General features: G+C 47.1%; 2 protein-coding genes across 3 annotated transcripts in view; one reads left to right on the top strand and one right to left on the bottom strand.

Annotated features, from left to right (window-relative positions):
* The window catches only part of LOC102670639 (glutathione S-transferase 1-1-like), a 14302-nt gene extending 9064 nt beyond the window's left edge, over positions 1-5238 (bottom strand). The window contains exon 1 of the mRNA XM_031512907.1: positions 5228-5238. The gene's annotated coding sequence lies outside the window, so the exon portion shown is untranslated. The remainder of the gene's footprint in view (positions 1-5227) is intronic.
* An 871-nt stretch (positions 5239-6109) lies between these two features.
* Positions 6110-7529, top strand: part of LOC102670772 (acid sphingomyelinase-like phosphodiesterase 3b) — a 32269-nt gene continuing 30849 nt past the window's right edge. The window contains exon 1 of one of the 2 annotated variants that reach the window (XM_031512903.1): positions 6110-6366. The gene's annotated coding sequence lies outside the window, so the exon portion shown is untranslated. The remainder of the gene's footprint in view (positions 6367-7529) is intronic. The other variant, XM_031512904.1, reaches the window with a different exon arrangement.

Raw genomic sequence — 7529 nt, 5'->3', positions numbered from 1 at the left:
CCGCCTTTTTCTTTTTCTTTTTTTTTTTTTTTTCACGTCTCGTCTCCCGTCTCTGGGACGCGGATCGGAACCGAGCGAAAACGAACGAAAACAACGATCGAATTTGCAAATTTACCGACGATTCGCATACGGTGTTACGGTATAGATTCGTGACGTCGAGGAGGGACGTTGAGTAACCGTTCGTAGTAGGATTTCGTTCGGGATCCTGCACGATGGTTCCGTGAATATTTCATTTGTAGAAATAGCTTTGTTCGATAGGTTATGAATTATTCGAGGATCTCGATGGGACGTCTGGTCTTTAATTTTTATGACTATCGGAGTTGCGTGCAATCATCAACGCGTTCCAGAAACGTTCGTTAATCCCACGTGTTTCGTTGACCGTGAATGACGGATCAAACTTTGCGATCGGTTTAATTCATTACAGGGTATTGCCGGGCAAAATCGTGCGAAACACGAGGCGAGCGAATAACGATTCCCGAGAAATTACCAGGAAGTGGATTTCGTTCGGATTTCGATGCGATTTACGAAAATTTCTAGAGATTTTATATATATATATATGCACGTAGAACAGAATCGTTCGATTTTACGTCTATCTATTAGGTAGAATTAAGGGAAAGAGGAGTTTTCATCGAATTTCCTCGCAAGAAAGGGAGCCGAGGAGGAATAGTTTTTTCATTTAATTAGCTTCGAACCAACGACTCTTCCTTTTTTCGCTCGAACACAGGAGAGGGGGGAGGAGAGAGGGAGGGGGGAGGGATAAACGTTTTGGCGAAATTAATCCATTGCTATATTCACCAAACACCATCCATATTCCAGACTGTGGGGTAATTAACATCTAAATTTCCATCGTTGCCCGCCTTAATTGATCCACTTTATTACACATTCCAGGGGAGGGGAAGGGGCAAGGGGAGGGGGAGAGGGGAGGGGAGGAGGCTAGTTTATACGAGGTGGTCGGCCGCCGTTCTCCGAAAACACACACCGATCGCTTTCATCGATATCCCGTTAAGAGCAGATGTATTTTACGAGCGAGGTTTCTAGCCAAAAGTGATAAATTTTCAACCAGCCGGAACGGTCCATTACATAATCGCCATTCTTCCCTCTTTTCTACATATTCTCCCTATCTCCCTATTTCCCCCAAATTTATCCGAGATCCCGATATTCGGTTTAAAGAATATATATATATATATATATAGAGAGAGAGAAAGAGAGAGAGCAAATCTTCCCTCTCCTCCTCGTACGAGCAAGATTTTCGAGTTTAATTAAATCGAAGATGACAGTGGAAGATAAAAGTGGCGAGAGGATACGTGTCGGTATATCCCGACTCTTTCGACGGGAGAGGAGAAACTGGAGGATGATGACCGATACGGGAGGACAGAGGTAAAAGATCAAAGGATTTCCTTGACTAACGGCGGCCATCCTCGGATGGAGAAGGGATACGTCGAGTCCAGGACGTCGACGACGACATCAACCGTGAAAGCGTAGTACGGTTGCCACGCGATGGAACGATACCTCCTACCTTCTTTTTCCATACATCCCCGCAATCCGTTCTCTTCTCTTCCTCCTCTTCCTCCTTTTCAATGTGGGAGGGGATGGGAGAAAGCAGGAAAGATATTACGAGTTTCAACGAGTTCCACGGAGTTGCACGAGCTGTCTTGCGGGGTAACGCGNCTTCCCCCCTCCCGCCCGCCTTCTCGAGCCTCGCTGTCAAGGGAATTGGCTGTTACGAGATACGCTTGTTATTCCGTATCCGGCATGACGGGCCTGCTCGAATTTTAAACCGTCGTTCCATCAAAACATCGCGCGTAACGACACCGTACGTAAACCGGAGAGATGATCGAAAGAAAACGTAATAGTCGAATTTGCACGGTAATCGCGATTTTTTTTTCCTTTTTTTTTTAATACGAAATTAAAGTTTCGACTTTGTCCTTTCTTTCTTTCTTTCTTTCCTTTCCTTTTCTTTTCTTTTGTTTCGTAAAGAGGCCACGAGAGACGCGTCGGTCGCGCGCACGTGCGTTACGCGTGGCTTAAGCCGGGGGAGGGGGGGAAAAAAGGCCTGGGACTGAAAAGAGCGTGCGTCCACGGTTTTTTTCCGTCCCGTTAATTGGAAAGAAAAAAAAAAAAAAAAAAGAGAGAGAGAGAGAGAAAAAGAAAGAAAAAACTTGGGGATTCGCTCGTTACCGTCCGCGGCCGCGCAACGATTCGCGCAACGATTCGCGCACAAAAGCCACTACTGGAATTTCATAAGCCTTTGAAAGTTCAGCCGCGCCGCGCTACTTTGATCCTCGACCGCGGCCCGAAAAGTCTTTGAGCCGGCTATGTCATGCAAGAGTATTGCCGACGCGAGTTTCCAACTTGCCCGATTACCAACGACTTTCCATGCGAGTCGACCGATTAATACGTAGAGAGAGAGAGAGAGAGAGAAGAAGGCGAAGAAGATTAATTAATCATCTTTGATGGAAATTATACACGCGACTTTATTTACACGCGAATTTCTAATATGATAATATATGGCCATATATCTTTTAACGAATATTTATCTTTCGTTGGAAAGATATTTTTTTATTAGATTTATTAAAGCAAAATACGGTAATAGTAAACGATAGAGACGAGGAAAAAGAAAAACATCTAAAGAACGTGCGTATACGCTTAAATTACAACTTTTTAGAAAGAAAATCATGTAGATAATATGATACGCCTTAATATACGTTGAAAGAGATCCATTTAAATTCTTGCAGATTCAAGGTTCTGGACATTCGTATAAATCTTTACTACCTTCGTCCCCGCGAAGAAACGAGCTCGATGAAACGTCGATTTACGATTATTAATAGATTTTTATCTCTTCTATCTTCTCTCCCATCTAATTCTCCGAATGGAAGCCAATGGATCTATTCATCTTTCGGTAATTAATGGAAATTATGTAATGATTCAAATTCAAATCAAAGCGATAGCGAGGTTTCAAATCGGAATCGACGAAAATTTTAAAACATTTTAAAATATTTTTTTTCAGTTCGCCATTGATCACTCATAATTATTAATAGCGCTCAATATACGAGAGGAAAGCAGGGTAATATAATAATACCCTGTATCATCACAACGACAGTTTTAAAAATGGTGCCATTTCGTTAAGAATCGAAAAGAAAAAGAAGAGAAAAGCAAACAGATTTTCTTCAAACGGAAGATAAGCTATGACGCGATAACAGGATTATTAATGGATGGTCCTAATGCTAAATCAACACGGTGTAACGCGGTCTTAAATATCAGGAGGAGGCGATCGGTCGATCGGTGTCGCTGCATCCGGTTCGTTCGCGCTGCCGTGAATCGGCATTAATTCCGGCCAACGGTTTACTCTCTCTCTCCCTCCCTCCGTATCTCTCTCTCGCTTGCTCGCTCGCTCTCGCTCGCTCGCTCGCCAGTCGACGATGCGACGCCACCACGGTGGGAATTATGTCGGGGCGCAGCGTGAAGGAACGTGGTGCAAAACGCGCAGCAAATACGTGCCTGGTTCACCCCCTCTGGATCTGGAGGATTTGCTCGCGCGTTTTCTGCGTGTACCGGCAATTCACGCCGATGAGAAATCGGCCAACCTGGAAAGATTATACGTGAGCTGTGTGCCAAGTCCTGGAAGGGAGATGGCCAATTTCCTCCGGAGAGAAAGGGAGCGACATCCTTCTCCTCCTCCTCCTGTGTCCCTCGACGCCGTTGAAACCGTGCGAGGAACCACCGCCACGTTAAAATTCATTCAGCTTCCCCTCTCGTTTACTCGTAAAATTTCTTCTAAAATTCTCTAAAAGTCTATGAGATCCTTCCTTCGAAAGGAATCGTAAGCAATTTAGATTGGAAATCTTGCGCAAAATACACACGGAAGAAAGATGCGCGAAGTTATTGTTCCTCGACGAGGAACCTTCGCAATCCAGTTCCATTCCGATCGAGCAAAGGCGATCGAATCCTCGAAGGAGAGAAGGGATCGAAGGGAATGATACACGTTCTCGTGTCGTATTCGGTTGGATACACCGGTTGGATACAGGTTTACGGGGAGAGATCGATAAGGCAGGTAAAACGCGATTCCCCCCGTGTTACAAAGTTCTATCCAGAGCGTGGCGCGAATTAGTCGGGTTGGTCGCGCTCCTAGAATCTGGTAAATGAAATTCCTGCGAACCCACCGTGTCAAGTGACTTTGATTTCTGCATGGACAACCGGACCACCCTCTCTCTTTCTCTCTCTCTGGCAAAGGGATCGATTCAGCTCGCCTTGGCCGCAGCAGTTCTGGCAGGAATTCGCGCGACATTCGCCGTCGCGTGTCGTGGATCCGGATCCGGTTCCCTCGCGCTGGAAAACAATTTGAAAGAGCGCGTGTTCGAGAGAGAGAGAGAGAGGGAGAGAGGAAGGAGGATTCGCCTCTCCGCCCGATCAATTCGAATTTCGCCCGAGGAGCTCGAAGCAAATTCCTCGCAAGTCGAACAACGCTCCGTTTCATATTTTAGGATAAAGCGCGGTTCGACGAGACGTTCGACGTCACCCCACAGGATCGTGTAAATACTATCCGGTGGGATTCGTTCCGCCGCTCGAAAGCGTCTTGGGAAACGCACCGCCGTTTATTTTTCACTCGACGCGACGTCTCTTTGCTCGTATGCATCGATACAACGCGCGCGCCTTGTCCTTTCATTTTTTACGCGTTACCGGATAACGAGCCGGTGATCGAGAAAAATTCCACCGAGGGAAATTCGTTTATCGAGACAACGAACGAAACGCTTACCTAATTTTATCGTTATCCGGTATTAAACTCGGGATTCTCCTCGCGAAAGTGAAAAATTGAAATTCAAGATCGGCAGAATTTTCACTCCTTAATTTGTTGCCACGCGGTTGCCGATTCGCATTCCTCTCCTCTACCGGCGAAGGAAGAGAGAAGAAATCGTTCGTCGAAATTGGAATCTTAATTATTTGATCTCAACGTTTCGACAACTCTTCAAGCTTCTTCGCTGCGATCTTCAACGAAATCTTCGCTCTCCCCTTGGTTTGGTACGATATCACTTTCGCGATCGCGTCCAATCTCTCGTTTACACTTTATTCGCTTTATGCTCACCTCGTATTCTCCTCCGGGGGATTCTTCACGGCGAATTAACGGCAACGTCGCGAAAAAAGAGAAGAAAAGGAAAGAAGAGAAAAGAGAGAAAGAGAGAAAAAAGGGGAATCGTATCGCCGCGCCGCTCGGACGATCCGCGATCCAGACGAAGATCGCGACGAGGCGAGGATGGCCTCGAGGGGGGAGAGGCGCGCGGGAAAGAAGGTTGGCGCGCTTGATCCTCCGGTTAATAAAACGTTAGGCGAGACATAAAGCGATACGATGATGTATCGCGGGGTGTAGACGGGGGCAGGCCAAGTAGCTGGTTCGGGCTACGTGTTGCGGCGAAAGAGGGAGAGGGAGGGGGGAGGATGTGGCGCGACGAGGCCACGGGGAGACGAAGCGCAGGGAGAAGGAAGAAGCGAGCTACCTACACAAAGGAGCGAGAACGTTATTATAGGGCGAGTAGCGGAGAGCACGTTGGTGGCAACGTGTTGGTCCCCCCTCCCTCTCACTCACTCTCTCTCACTCTGCACGATAAGGCGTTCGGCGTGTGTACGTGTGTTTATGACTGTGCGCGCGAACGGGCGAGAGAGGCATAATGGGTTGGAGAGAGGCGAAAGGGCGCAGCCGCGAAGCTGGCGGAGCCATCCTCGTCTACTCCCGGCGGGCAGTGGTGGTAGCAGCGAGTGGTGGCAGCGCCGGCGTCGCTTTTGCCATCCTACCTACCGGTTCCAGCAGGAAAGTTGGAGTAGGTCTCGTGCGAGGGTGCGGACCGCACACGGTTCCGCCACGCTTCGTACTCGCGCCATTTCCTCCTTTTTTCTCTCTCACGGTGAAACGCGCGCTCTCCCGCGTCTCTCCTCGTCCCCGTTCGCACGCCATCATCCGTCTCGCTTCCCCTCGATCGTTTCTCGTCGATCGTATCCACGATCGAGTGCACCGCGCGTCCCACGTACGCGCCAAGGAAGCGACCGGCTGCCGCCTCGAGGTGGCGCGTTTTTTTTTCAACGGACCGTTAAGGAAGAGAGGAAGGAAGGAAGGAAGGAGGGAAGAAAGGAAGGAAGAAAGGAAGGTGGAATTTGGAAAATTTCGCTCTGCTCCGTTCCGAAAGAATGATCAAGGAAAGGTGGATAATAGATAGGTGGCCGTGATCGAATGGTGCGAGCGACCGAAGGATTTCGTGAAACTACGTGGTACGACGCGGTCGTAAGTTTCGCGCGTATGGGTGTGTGTGTCCCGCTATGATCCATCACGATTGACTTTCTCTTGTGTCACGCTCTTACGTACCAGGCGACGACCAACACGTAAGTGCCGATTGTATCTCTTCTATGCCCGATTATTACGCACTAAAATCATTCCCGTCGCTCCCTTTCCTTTACCTATCTCGATTCGAAATTATATTATACCGTGGTATATAATCATCTACGCGGAAATAAATATATGAGTATACATGTGGACAACGGTGTCGGGATTATCGTAAGAATTACTCCTTGGAACGAGACTTCGTCTCGGAAGAGAAATAATATTGTTGACGAGCTTCGCTACCTTCCCTATTTTTTTTTTTTTTTTTTTTGTTATTTACTACGTATCTCGCATTTAAAGAAAAGAGAGAAGGGACAAAATGGAAAGAGAGAAACGATCGACGAAAATTTTTCGATTCATAGAGATAACGAGATTGATAACCGCGAACTTTGGGGATCTCGATGAACGATCGAGGATATATAACTCTGGCTGCAGAATATCAAGGAATACGTGAATAATACTCGATAATTTTTACGCAATAATCGATCTTGTGGAATAAAATTCGTGTATCGCGCGTAGAGAGAACGCATCCGTCTTCACCATTTAAACGAGGGAGAGAATGCAAGCGTCGTTCGAAGAAAGGAAAGAGATAGGAAGGAAAATATTTCGAACCGATATAGATCTTCGTGGATAACCTCATCGTGTTAATTAAAAGTATCGTCCAATTTTCTCTCGTTGACCTCACGTCCTTCGAGCCGTCGTTTAATTATGCGCCTTAATTATTCTTTCGCCGTCTCGATCTCGATCGAGGCAAACGCAATTTCCAAAATGACATTCCTTACCCCTGAACGTATCTTCTCCTCGATCGAACATTTTTCGAAGAACGAGCGTAACAGAAATTGAAACTCGGCACGTCGCGTCGCGGGCCACGAATCAATTTGTTACGTTGTGAAAGAATTATAAAATCGACTACATCCCGGCCAATTCGGGGAAGAAGACGTTCCACCGAAACGAACGTTACGATGCGAGTTGTTCGATACGTATTCCACGTATTAAAGGGACGTGGCAACCGAGGGACGAGCGATGCCGAGCACGTACGCCCGCGAGTATAATGCGAGATCGTCGTCGTTCGATAATTTCATTTCGTCGAACAAATTTTCCTTCGGATATTACGCTTTCGCTCGCCTCACCTTTCTCCTCTTCCTTTTTTTTTCCGCTTCTTTTT

Source organism: Apis dorsata, unplaced genomic scaffold (assembly GCF_000469605.1).
Source record: "Apis dorsata unplaced genomic scaffold, Apis dorsata 1.3 scaffold_525, whole genome shotgun sequence".
NCBI classification, from domain to species: Eukaryota; Metazoa; Arthropoda; class Insecta; order Hymenoptera; family Apidae; genus Apis; species Apis dorsata.
The sequence above is the reverse complement of the archived record's forward strand: the minus strand, read 5'-3'. Positions and strand labels throughout refer to the sequence as shown.